The sequence below is a fragment of the Gordionus sp. m RMFG-2023 genome, chromosome 2, assembly GCF_954871325.1.
Source record: "Gordionus sp. m RMFG-2023 chromosome 2, tfGorSpeb1-WG-v2, whole genome shotgun sequence".
Taxonomy (NCBI): domain Eukaryota; kingdom Metazoa; phylum Nematomorpha; class Gordioida; order Chordodea; family Parachordodidae; genus Gordionus; species Gordionus sp. m RMFG-2023.
The window spans coordinates 1,168,105-1,182,833 of NC_088776.1; positions in this window are offsets into that span (position 1 = coordinate 1,168,105).

Here is a 14,729-nt window from a genome sequence, read left to right on the forward strand (position 1 = left end):
TTTTAAATAAAACAATAAATATATATTATCCTGATTTTATAATCCAGATTGATGTTATTTGAAAATATTTTATTTTAAAAAGAATGGGTAATCAAAATGGCGTCTACAGCTGTTTTAATTGATGTACACTTTTAACGAATGCATTGTCTGTCAGTCTAGGTTATTATATGTCATTGGTTGGGCCTTAAAAATAAGATAAAAGATCAATTTTTAAATATTCTATTTTGAAAAAAAATCTTCTATTTAAAAATAACTTTTAATGGTGATCTTTTAAAATATATAAAATAATTGTCAGGTTAAGGCCCAACTGTGGTGTTTTAACGATCGAGTGACTTAGTATTTCTAAGTTCACATCCATTATTTATTTGCTTGGAAGAGCTATATATATTTCAACCGCTTCAATTGCTAGCAAATTAAATTTCGCTGCAATTTAAATATTGAAAAATAATTTACGAATAACAAATTTAATATACTTGGAGTCGAAAGGTCATTGTGTTCAGGGATGCATAAGCACCTACCGATACCATCACAGCCAGAGGAAACTGCAGGATCACAGTCGCAGACTTATAAAAGCAAATTTATAATATTGTTATTTTTAAAAATAAAAAACGAATTTAAAATAAAGGTCATATAAAAAAACAACTAACGATTATAAAAATGGAAACACAATTTTTTTAAAAAAATAAACAATTTAATTAAGATTGAATTTTTTTTTTTTTTAAAAACTAGGAGATCGGTGTTTTTCTTGCATAGCTATATGGAATCATGAATATCAAATGCAATTACTTTGATGAATAGCCATAGTAATGGCTTGTTAGAAATGGAAGGCTTCAATTATGATTAAATTTAGTAAAATCTAAGGAATTCAGACACCAAGAATATTTCTGTCAAGTGGGATAAAAAATTACGTCAGCGATGTCTGAATATTTGTTTATTTTTAAGATTTATGCTTAAATAATTGTTGAGACATTTCTGTTAGATAGCACAGAATAATCGATGCGTGTGTAATTCCAAGCTACTGGAAAACCAGAAGGACCAAGGTACTTAGCGGGTAACATCGGGTCTTCTGTTGTTGCTTAAACCCATAAATAGTTAGTAGGGTATTCAGGGATGCTGGCCCTTTTAAGAATTTTGAGATTCAATTATTTATGATTGCCTGTCATGAGATGCGGCCTTTAGAATATATATAATATAAAAGATGGTGTCCGTTGGAATCAGATGGTAAAGAACAATTAATGCATATAGAAGAAGCAATTATCGCTTGAAGACGAAGCGAAATAGCTAGAAAAAGTTCTTTATCAGTGCGAAGATTTTTATTTGGAATAGTCGTTAGTCATTTATACCCAGATATAGAATTCAGAATAGTTTGACTGGGACATTGATTTAATGAATCACTCGAAGATAATCATCGGAGTGAGACACTAGGGGAATATCTCATGATTTCTGAAATATGGATGTTGGTCTGTTAAAGCCAGATAGACAATTGTTCATCCAAGTGTGATATCGCTTTCTATACCAAGATCACGACCAGTAAGGAATTGAACTCTAAATGCTTAATCTTGAGATGTTAAAAGCAGCAAAGAGAGAGGATGGAGGGGTGGAAACCAACCCCGCCATTTTTATATGGATTCTATCGAACATATCATCTTCTCATTCAAACTCATTCAAATAATATAGACTCATTAAAGTTGAGCGATGTCTATATTAATAAGTGTAGGAAGAGGATAACACCCATATTTCTTTCAAGAAGGATAGAGGAGAAGACCTAGGATGGTGAGTAAAAAAACTGAGAGTTTTTTTTTTCCTGGGGGCCTCTGCGTATGGCTAATCTGTTGAATATTTATTATATACTGATTTAAATGTATCAATTCAGTTAACTATTACTTCCATAATACTCCAGCGATATCATTTTTATTGATTCAAAAAATTTTTATTGTTCGCGCTCCCATCGTCAGCAAAAAAAAAGGAGATTAATGCATAACTTCTAAGAAGAGTTCAAATTACGCAAATTATATTCAGGAAAATTTACCATCTCTCCAATCCTTCCCATTCTGACAAATGAAATATTGCAGACTTTTCTCTCCACCACTATAGGTTCATTTCGATTATTATTATAAAGGACAATCAATTTTTTTAAACCTAATTTCCCTTCCTTCTTTTTACTTAGTGGATTGAACCGTTACTCTCTCCTAAACTCTTCTCTAGGAATTGAAGCCAAATTTCATGCCCAATTAAGTTTAAAGGTTTTACTATAATCTTATTACCTTTTATATATATATATATATTTGTTTTAGGTCCTATATTTATCGATTTCGTTTAATCTATGACCTTAAGACCTTAATTGACACTCAAATATATCAAATTTGACATTAATATTTATAATAAAAAAAAAATAAAACGAAATCTAACTTAACTAACTATATACTTTTCGGGAAAATCATTTATACGTGGTAGTATAGTGGTTAATATGATAAATAACAGGATACAAGTATCTAGATCCTGTATCTAGATATAAAAATGTGGTATCTGTATCTAGATAGATATCTGTATCTATATATTATTTTAGACGATGTATCTGTATCTAGATCCATTTAAAAAGTTATCTTTTAACAACTCTGATAAATAATAATATTTGATTTATACCGTTATCGCAATTCATTCCATACCTAAAATCTTCGCATTTACAGGTACCCCACTTATAATCGCACTTATTTGAACGACAATGTCCATCACATTCTTTTTATTGTAAATAAATTTATTTAGAAAAGTTTTTTTTTAATAAAAAACATATGATTATATACAAAAATATTGTTTATACTTGTTTGGCACTTATATCCCCAGTAATCATCAAAACAAGTGCATTGCCCATAGAAGGAACAATCTCCATATGATCCATTCTGGTTGCAATCGCAATCTTAGTTTTAAGGTAAGGAATATTTTCAGATAATGTATATAATTACATTAACCAAGATCTCTATAAAGTAAAATTTTTTTTAAAAAAAAATGGTGTCCTGGCTGCAATTCTGACTTAGAAATTAATCTAAGCTAGAACGTGGCCCTAGAAAGAAGTTATTCCAGTTTTTTAATATTCGATACAAGTTTTGAGAGTATCAGATTATGGTTCAAAGACAAAAAAAATTCTCTCTTTTTTAATGGATCGGTTTTGATTCATTGTAAGATGAATTTGGGGTTTTGGTGTCTAAAGTGTTTCCAGATAGGTTCGGTTAGATTTCTAGATGTTGTCCTGGTTGAGTTCGGTTGCAAATGTCAGATTTTTGTGAGACATTTTGCTGACTATAATTCGTTCCCTTTATCATCAAGATTATATTATTTTAAATAATAATTGAAAAAGGAAGTGGAAATGTGGTGAGGGGTGATAATAAACTGATGATTTCATAATATTATTAAGAGTAATAAAAGCTATTTTTAATTTTGCAAATAATAAAAATATGATATATATATATTATATATATTTATAAGTATTTTTTATTTGAAACTTGCAGTGCAATCAGTTCCGAATTTGCCGAATGAACAGCTGTTCTCTATCGCCTCGCTAATCGTAACTGCTAATAAATAAGGAAATCAAAAAAAAAAGTTTAAAATTTAATCGCCAGAAACCAGTTAATTATTTTTTCCCCCATAGATATCAGTAACGTTGTTGTAGGGCTCGTTTTGAGCCAATTTTTCAAAAACAGCTGACTCAATATTTTAGCCAGATAAATATTATCTAAGCCTCCAGATTTCGATAACATATCCTTCTATGAGCAAAATCTTCAGGATTGCGTAGCATTTTCTGGATAAAGAATTGAGTTAGCCGTTACTCCTTTTATTACCAGTAAAAACTAGACAACTGACGTTTAACAACACTAGATATAGGTTTATTTATTATTACTAAAACATGTAAAAGTTTCTCCTGCTAAATTTTTCGGCCAAAAACGGAGAAAATTTAAGGAAATAAAAAGTGAGAATTTTGAATATATCGGAAAAAAAAAATTTATTTTTGAAAATACCTTTCAACGAAAAACCGATTTTGCATATGGGTTAAATTTTTAGTGAAAATAAGGGAAATATATAGTTTAAAAGAAAACTATTTTTTTCCAAAAATAAGAAAAATAATTTCTTAAGATATTTACAAAAAAAATAATTTTAAGTGGGATATCTGCTGGTGTTCTCCCACTGACTAAGTGATTTATTATACTACATTTACAACATCACATACTTGAAGCATGTCCAAGAAAGAAAGAAAGAAAGAAAGAAAGAAAGAAAGAAAGAAAGAAAGAAAGAAAGAAAGAAAGAAAGAAAGAAAGAAAGAAAGAAAGAAAGAAAGAAAGAAAGAAAGAAAGAAAGAAAGAAAGAAAGAAAGAAAGATATGTTGATATGGGTAACCATCCAAAATCTATTTAAAGGCAGTTTGACTATATTGATATTGAAAATCAGGCATGGCTGCTAATCTTTTCATCCTCATTAGCATCTTCATCGGCAAAAAAATATATAATTTCAACTAGTGATCTGCATTGGGCCTAATTTTTCAAGCCCGGCCCGGCCCGAATTTAGTAATTAATTTTTATAATCACTCAAAATAAACTATGTATGTTTATATGGCGTCTATTTTCTATAATTAAAAATCAAATATTTTTATTTTACGTAAAAAATTCAACATAAAAATTGATACATTTAGATATATTTTAAAAAATTTCTAAGGCCCGACCGGGCCAGAATTTTCTTAAAAAATATTAGGGCCCGTCCCGAAGCCCGTTCGTGCCGGGTACGGACCGGTTTTGCTGATCTCTAATTTTAACTATCCAGAGAATCGGATGCAAATAATTGGAATATTTTTGTATGTAGTAACAGCATTTTCGATACATTTCGGCCCATAATGTTTATAAAATTTTGAAAAAAAGGGGTAGGTTATATTTTAGTCTAGCGTGAACTTAGATAAGGTTTTTATTTTTCCCATATTAAAAATAATTTTGAATCATATGATTCTACCATCTTTACAGATATTATTTGTTTTTTTTTTGGTTTCATGCATGTATATAGAGTGGTAAATTAGTTAAAATCTAAATATTCAAGAATCGAGTTAAATATCAAAGAATTTGATGAGAATCTTAATCTTATCAAGAGGAAGTCTTATGCAAGTAGGTTTGCCAAACATCTGAAACCACCAATATTCTGAAGTTTAGGACACTAACGTAAAGCTATAATAGAGATAGGTGACTCTATGTCTATGAAGGTGCCTTGATATCTTTAAATGGGTTGGTAGCATTAAAAATGTTGTCATATGGACTAGTAATATAAAATAAAATGGTTAATGAAATTGAAATATAATGGATATACTTCTAATCCTAAAGTGTTAAAGTTGGAAAAACTGGTCAATAAAATAATACTATAATATTGTCATCCCCTTCATTTATGAAGTCTATTGTGGCAGATTTTATGACTTGAAAACAAAAAATATTTGAAAATTTTATTTCACTCGTTTTAATACCACAAAGTTATATAAATTTTCAGAATTTTATTTCCCCAAAATTTTCTGAGATGATTTTTTCCAATGGAAGAGGAATTGGGGAGGGAGAGTCTTAAAGGTTTAGTTGCATGAGTTTATTTTATTTTATGAATCTTTTTACTTAATAAATTAGACAAAATATTAATATCGACTTTTATAAAATATCCGGGCCGGCCCGGCCCGGATATTGATTTTAAAAAATTTTAAAACCGGCCCACCGACTCAGCCCGGCTCGGGTATACGGACTGGGCTTAGGGCCGGGTTTTTGATAAAATATATAATTATTTTAAAAATAATCTTACCGGTTAGGAGTGTGCATAATATCAGTAGAGAGATTTTCTTCCACATTTTTATTTTTCAAATTTTCTTCAAAGAATATTTTTTTTATTTCTTAGAAGCAAGAAAAAATGAAATTTAAATTTAATTTTTATAAATAAATAATTCTTTATTTTTTTTTCTTCTCGAAATGTGAATAAAAATAAATTATTTTTAGTTAAATATGGCTAAATTAATATAGTTCAATTTTTTATTTAACTTAATTTATAGTATGTATTTTTTTTATATATTGATAATGAAAGATATGTTAGAAATTGCTTTTCTCAGTGATATTTTATTAGATTTAATACAAATATGGTTCACAATATATCTTATAATTATAATTATATAGTATCATCTACTTAATTTTTAAAGAAGTTCATGAAAATATAAGTACGAAAATATATAAATTTAAAAGAAATAATTAAATATAGAAAAATATTTTTTTATTTTTTATAATTTAAAGGTTTCTGATTATAAACAAAAATATCCTTTTTGCATGTACTGAAAATTTTGATTATAATTTTATTTTTCGATTCTGTATGTTGATTGGCAGGTTTATATTTTTATCGGACAGGAAGGAAGATGAAGCAAGTTAAATTCTTCCAAATAATGGATTTTACTTTATTCCATATTGATAAATTTATTAGATCTAAGACTCGTTTCTGAAGATCGATTGATTTGATTGGTCGAAAAATGTTTTCTAAGTGAACTGCTATGGGATATATAATTATTATGTCCGTATTTCCTCTTAGAAAGAACTCATATGTTACAATCTATACATTTCTGCAGTTGAAAAGCATTTACGTTTAGATTATTAATAATTAAATTACTAATTATAGAGAGAAAAAAATCAACTTTAAATTATCCTAAAAGCAATCAGCAATTTTGGAATAATTTAAAGCCCCTATATTCGCTTTAAATTAAACTGCACCCTTTTAATTTGAAGTCAGAAATAATGTTATTTACTAAACTAATCCATGAATTTAAATCAAGGTGTCTGGTAAATCTATAGACTTTTAATGTAAGTTAGAATCAGATAATAAACCAACCCAGAACTCTTCAATATTTAATAAAAACAATTCTAAGGAATATCATTATATAGAGGATGGGGATAACAAATTGAAGAAATTCTCTAAAAGAGAAGAGCATTGAAATTGCTATCATCCAAGATTACAACAAAGATTACTAACGTCGAAAAAAATATATAAACTCTTGTATAAAAAGTGTGGACCAATGATTCCCTTTTAGCCTATAGTTGTGAACACAATCTCTTTTGAGAAAAAAAATCTCAATATTTTCCGCATATCTTTCTTACTGGAAGATTGGGAATGACACTCTTTTCAATCAACAAAAAAAATCACAAGATAGATCTGAAGAGGAGAGAATCAATAAGACTTGTGAGTAAATATCAACCTAGAACTTAAACTTTAACAGTCCAATGTAGAGTTTTAGGGCAGAGGCTGACGATTTAATCCCCAAAAAACATTAATCAGATTATTTCTTAAATTTAAATCAATAATCAATCAATCAATAAATAAAAAAATTTTTTTACTCAAAGACTCCGCGCAAATAACTTTATAAAAATTATCTTACCTGGCCAATAATATTTTTTTTTTATCTACTAATAAAAGGTATAAATATTCCTAATTTCTTAAGCTTAAAAAAATTCAAAAGTAAAAAATGCTAGATTAAATTTAATTCAAAAATTCTCCCAATGTTATATTAACGGGGGTCAAAATTGTAATTAACTATTTTAAAAAAAATATCATTATATTTTAGTCATTTTGTTTGGTTGCCATTTTAATATGTCTACCCCTTTAGAAATGTTTGTCTATACAGGGTACTTCACTAACTCTTATGATCATTCCTTTATCTTCTAGAGGTCAAAAGAATATTCACTTTTGTTGAAGCCTGGTAATAATGTTCATATTATTCTTCTATTTTAAATAATTTTCCCAGGTCTCTTCATATCAAGTATGTATTATAATCACCAGGAACTTTACCTGTAAACTAATAACATTTAGGAAAAAGGTAATACTTTAGCCTGTAAATAATTACGTTAATTGGGAATTTAAATAATAAATATAATTGTAAAATGAATATTATTATATCGTACACTTAAAAAAAAAGTGGACAAATAAAAACCCGACTTTATCTTCATAAAATCTTGCCAAATTGCCTATTTCCATCCTATTAAAATCTTAAGGAAAAAATGCCCAAAAATGTAACCAAAAACTTAAGTTTATCGTCAATATAAAAAAAAATCATATTTATCCAATAGAATTCTTTATAATATTTTATCCATCCAATGGTATTTTCTATACCAATATTTCCCAATAGTGTTTATTTTCTATCATAACACTTTATATTAATCCGCTAGGTTAGTTGTCTTTCTTGACTTTATAAAAAGCAGCTATAATCTGAATAGGTATCAATCGATAGCTACAAAAGATCTAACCTCCCGAAAGTCAAACTCTCCCTATTAATGAACGAATCTAGGACTTCAGGGGTCAGTAATATTTTTACCAACACAAAATAGCGATATGGGTATCAAATAAAAGCTAATTAAAAATATTTTTCGACTAAAATAATAATATTCAACTCTTGGTATTGAAATTGGTGTATGGGTGGAGAGTTATAAAAAATAAAAATTCATATGGGTGGCTATAAATAGAAGGTAATCAAAATATTCCTGATTCGAAATCATGATTATCACTTTTTATGCTTGGCCAAAATATCAAATAAGAAACTTGTAAATTGGTATTATTATTCCTATTCTAAAGAAAAGAAATTGATGGCTTAAATAACGGGTTATCCAGCTTCAATTTTATGATAAAATCAAATTAACAAAAACATTTTACAAAAAAATTGTTAATTAATATTTTTACATCCTTGTATTTTACACTATGAAAACATAGTTAAAAAAAACCATATAATTAAAGGTTTTTCATTGTAGAAAGATATTGAAAGAGAGAGAAAAAAAATATGGATATTAAACATTTCTTGTAGAATAATGTAATATGCAGTAAGACCTCCAAAATTTTCAAACCTTGGATTTTACATTTAAAAAATAGTAAAAATAAGCCATATTTCAAAGTTTTTCATTATAAAAAGATATTTTTTAAAAAAATAGTAAAAATAAGAAATATATGAAGGTTTTTCATTGAGAAGAAATAAAAGATATTAATGTTAAGCTTTTTTCCTGTAGAAGAATGTAAAATGCGGTAAGACCTCCAAAACCACAAGGAAAGTATAATTATTTTAATATCATCGAAGGTCTTGTAATATATTATTTTAAAATAAATTTTAAATAAATATTTGATTAAGGCATAATGGATATATAAGGTGTGGAAGGCCCAGTCTTGGTAGATCAAAATATGGTTTAATGCTCTATATTAGGATTTGTTTAAATATACCAGGCCTCCCATTAGGTATATATCGTCCTTTCCTGGAATATTGCAGCAATATCAACTTTAAAAATTGAAGCCGTGAAGTGAACCAGAGGCTACAAACAAACAGTTACTTAAACAAGGGATACCTATCTCGCGCCTATGATATTTAATATAATAATAATGAATGATGCTCTAAGTAAATCCTTGAATCAGCATGATATTGGTTTAACTCACCAATATTTTGTTCAACATTATGAAATAGCATGCATGTATGCAAAACTTTTTATTCTAACTAACTCAGAAAATAAGATAAAAAATAACTTAATAGTATTTTTTTTTCCAGCTAATTTTTATAAGGATTATAGATTAACTACTTTAAAACCAAAATTAATTGCCTCCTAATGCGTAGACATATAATATAAAGTTTCACCTTTGATGATAATGTCATTCAATGAAACAGTGAGAAAACTTTAATTAGCTAGGAACCCACATTAAACTCAGTAGGAATAACTAGAATAAACAAGACCAGGATTAGGTATCATCATCTATTATGGCCATCCAGCTAAATATCTACTATCCAAAAAATAAAACCTTTCCTAATTATTCCCAAATTTTTTTATGGACTAGAAACATGACAAAACACTTAAAGTAATATTAAAACGTCCCTTACCTTTTATAAATAAAATGCTTAAGAAAGAACAACAAATCATACTACCCCTATAAAACTCCTCTAACCTAATTCTGGGGAGTAAGATGTGACATTTTATTTATCAACCAACTCATTCCCTCGAGGACACTAAAATTACTCGATCTTAGGCTTAAGATATACATATATGATATTATTATCTGTAAAATGGTTTCTTAAACTACAGAACGCGAGTGCCTAAAAGATAAGCAAAATGTTTAAAAGATATTGAATTGATCAATCTCTCAATCCGGAGTTCATGGCACTAGGCGGAAATAAAAAAAACGCCTAAAGGGACACCTAAACTATAATGGGAATCGAAAGGAATAAAAATTCACTTCATATTCATCCAGACCATCAATGTCAATAGCGATGATAACGACGAAACAATCGAGGAAAATAAATAACTTGAACCGATCATAATATGAGGACGTAATGATGTACTAATCAATAGATGGAAACAAGTGATAAAAAAATGATTATATTGATATGCCTATAACAGAAATAAATATTAGTAATGATGATAATGGTGGTACCAATATAATGATGATAAATACATATAATCCCGATCATTTGAATAAGGACAAACGATCTTGGCATTAAAAGATTCACTTAAAGGACACACCATAATAAGGCTAATCAATTAAGGAGGAATAAATACTGGATCGCATGGTACATTTTATTATATTATTACATTATACCTGATATTTCCAACAAATACCACTATCTTACAGATGACGGAACTAATAAATAACCGCTATATATATATATATATACTTCGCCCTTCTATACTATGCTAATAAATTAATTATTAAAAAAATCCAGTATATTGATAATAAAGACAGGACATTATCAGTCAGTACTCCAGTACTACAACATTGTGATCCAAATTTTGCTAATTCTACTGTGAAATAAAATAAAGGGGCAAGGAAATATCCCTTCAATCACTTCTTTTAAATCTGTTATTAACCAAAAAAAAATTAATTCTCTTACCTTTTTATACAAAATATTTAAATTTATATATCATCTAACCTTTCTCATACTTCCTTATAGTTTGGCTTATAAAGATGGGACATTCTCTTTTTATAAGGAAAACTTTAGCAAATAATGAACATGGACCACTTATAATGGGAAATCTAGACTAAAATGTTCCTCCACATAGTAAATTCTGACACTAAAGTCATGTCTCATTTAAACTAATAATTTGTTGGGGCCCTCAGAACAGCTTACGTAGAAAAAAAATTTTCGGACCAACTTATCTGTTTTCAGAGGAATCTGGAACCTGATAATTAACTAATAGCCTTTAAGCTTCAGTTAATTTCCTTATTTACGAATTCACTACGACTTTTCATTCTCTTCTAAAATTTAATAAAGTTACGAATTGCGGCAGAAATGGAAAAATAAAATTTTAGTAATAATTCGGATAGATTTATCATGGACATTTTTTTTATCCTGAAAAAAAAACTATTAAATTAAAATATATTGAACCATATAATAATTTTAACAACGAACCAAAAAAATCATTTTCGTTACAATATGGAGTTACTTTTTTGTAACTCAACCAAATGATATATTTTTATTAAATTTAATTATTATTTCTTATATTTATAGATTATTCAAATATTATATTATGTACTGTAAATTTTTTAGTTATCACTGAGTTAGGCGATTTTAATTATACTAATATTAGAAAACTATAAAAAACAAAACATCTTAAATTATCTATAGTAAGATGAACTCCTTTTGTTGTTTTTTATAATTTAATATTTAGATTGATTATATATATATATCTATTCTAATTATTAATTATTATACTATAATATTGTATTTTTTTGAACTCTGCGTTGTATCTAATTATATTAATAGATTATTTCAAAATTATATATATATGTACTGCATTTTTTTTAGTTTATCTAATTATATATCACTTGAGTTAGGCAATTTTAATTATACTAATATTAGAAAACTTTTAAAAAAACAAAACATCTTAAATTATCTATAGTAAGATGAACTCCTTTTTTGTTTTTTATGATTTAAGATTTAGCTGGATTATATATATATCCATTCTAATCATTTGAACTATGCATCTTATCTAATATCTATGTCCAATTCGATTTGGAAAAAAAAAGATTTAAAAAATTGAATCCAAATCTATAAAAACTTTATTAAAGGTCCGAATTTGATCTAGTGTCGATTCGAGTCGATTTTAAAAAATGGCCTTATAGATATTATAGAACAAAATAACATGATGTAATCCTAAATATTTTGCTCAGAGCTGGCAGAAATGCTTAGATATCTATTCATATAAGATTTAAGATCTTAATCAAGCAGTTTTGAAAAATCAACCCAAGTCCGGATTTTTTGATCCAATCTTAATCTTCCTCTTTTTCTCATTTGGACAGTTTAAAAATGTACGCGATATATTAACTAAAGCAGTCTGAAGATTCTAAGATCATGCACTGGTTTGTCTTATTTATTTTATTATTTTGAACTTATTATTTGGGTTTAACCCAGGCTGAACAGATTTTATACTAAGACACAATTTTAATCTTTCTTCTTGGACTTGCTTATTAGAGGAGCTATGTAGACGGCTGAACCGAAAACTGTCAAGGAAAATAAGGTGAACCAGGACAGGGCCCAAAGTGCTGTAAGAAAATAAAAATTAGCCATTCTTGAAGAGGAATACTTAGAAATATCAGTAAAACAAAATGGTTGACTAGGTCATAGAAAATATATGCCTGCATGAGTCTGATTCCTATTTGATCGGACCTGATTTTGGATTGGTTCGTCATTATTATTTTTTTTAGTAAATCTAAATTAAATATAAATATCTCAAGGTGTAGGCAACTCTTTAATATATCATATTATTATCATTAATTTAAATTTAATTGTAATAAGGTTATTAAGTAGCTTCTAATACATCTAATATTATTGTTATTAGAAATTTTTTTATAGTAAAATGAAATGAACTCATGTTTGTTAACCCCCCTTTTTTTATATTTAGCAAAGATTATATTAGTTGATTTCAAACTATATTTTTTTATAAAAATCTAATTAAATATCACTGACTTAAGCAATTTTCTGTGATATCATATCAGTATTAGAAAAATAATTTTTTTTTAAAAAAAACAACTTAATTTAGTCCTATTGAAACTCTTAATTTCTTATTAATATTTAAGCTTAGAATATTTTTATTTCATATTATTATTATTTTTTTTCTAAATTATTTTATAAAAAAAAATTAAATTAAAATTTTTATAATAATTTGTTTTAAAAAAACAATGTTGAAGAATAGTATCTCTTTATTTCTTTTAATTACATTCCTAATTGGTAAGATTTATAATTAATGATATATTTTATTAAAAAAATTTAATTAAATGCATATATATTTTTGTAACTAGATTCTAAGTCATATTTTAAATATTTTTCTAAGGACTTCAAGCTTGTTGTAAGGATCCTAATGTTTATTAGTTTTTTTTAAATAAACTAAAGTCTTTAAAAAATTTTGGCACACCTCAATAATATAAGTGATTTTACATTTTGTTGTCCCAATATGAATCTTGTAATTTTGAGTGGATTTAAAGCTCTTAGAACAACACGAATATTTTGTTATAATTTAAGTCTATAAATTTTGTTTTTGCCAAGTATTTTGTAAAATATATTTGACAAATAAAAATTTTAAACAATTTATTGTTTGATTTATAATTATTATAATATAATATTCGAACTAACGTACTATAGAAGATAAATATTCTTACATATACTTTCATAGCGGGTAGGATAATTTCTGGCTTAGAAACTCTTTAAATTTTACTAGTAAGTTAAACACCAAACCTCTTGGTTTTCTGCATAAAAGATTTTTATATTGATATTTAATTATAAAAATACTTTTTTTGTAATACAAATTTTAACTAAAGTTCAACCCGGATTCAAATAAAGTTTTCCAGACCCGAACCTACCAATCTCTTGTTTTTTTTTCAACCCTAAGCTAAACTCGAACCGAACCCTGTCTAAAATTGTAGCGGATTCACTAGTCTGCATCAAATTCTATATTTTAATCGCATTTTTAAATATATTGTATATATATATATATATATATATCATATACTTTTATATTTCTTAATTATACCCTTCCCCATATTATTATTATTCTTTAATTTTATCATTATTTTATTTGACAATCCTTCTTTTTTCCCACATCTCCTAATATTTTTTCCAATGATTTGGCTAGTGTTATTAAATTACCATGACCATGTCTGTTGTAGCTTAGTTCAAAATTTTAGCCCTAAAAAATTGAATTAAGTCTCTAAGTTGAATCTCAACTTGAAGATTGATTCCGGCTAACTCAGTTTTTTATCCATAAAAATATTATGCAAGCCTGAAAATTTTCCTCATAGATGGAGCAAAGGTCTAGACATATAGTAACGAAATTTCGAGGTTTAGTTAATATTTTTCTGGCGAAAATATTGAATTTTATAGTTGACCAAAATTAGGTAGTTTTAACAACACTAGATACGGCAAAATTCTTATTACCTAATTCATTTCGAAATTTTTCTGGCGGTTAATTTTTCAACTCCTTTTTTAAAAAATATATACTTATTTATTAGCGGTTACGATTGGCGGGGCGATAGAGAACATCTGCGCATTTGGGAAATTCGGAAATAATTGTTCAGCAGGTTTGGAAATAAAAAAAAATACACAAATATATAATTGATAATTGTTAAGATAGCCTTAAGTTCTACTCTTAGAATTATTATAAGATCATTGATTCATTCATTTTATAAGTTTTGAGTAATTCCAATAGGTTACAATAATAAATTTTAGAAAT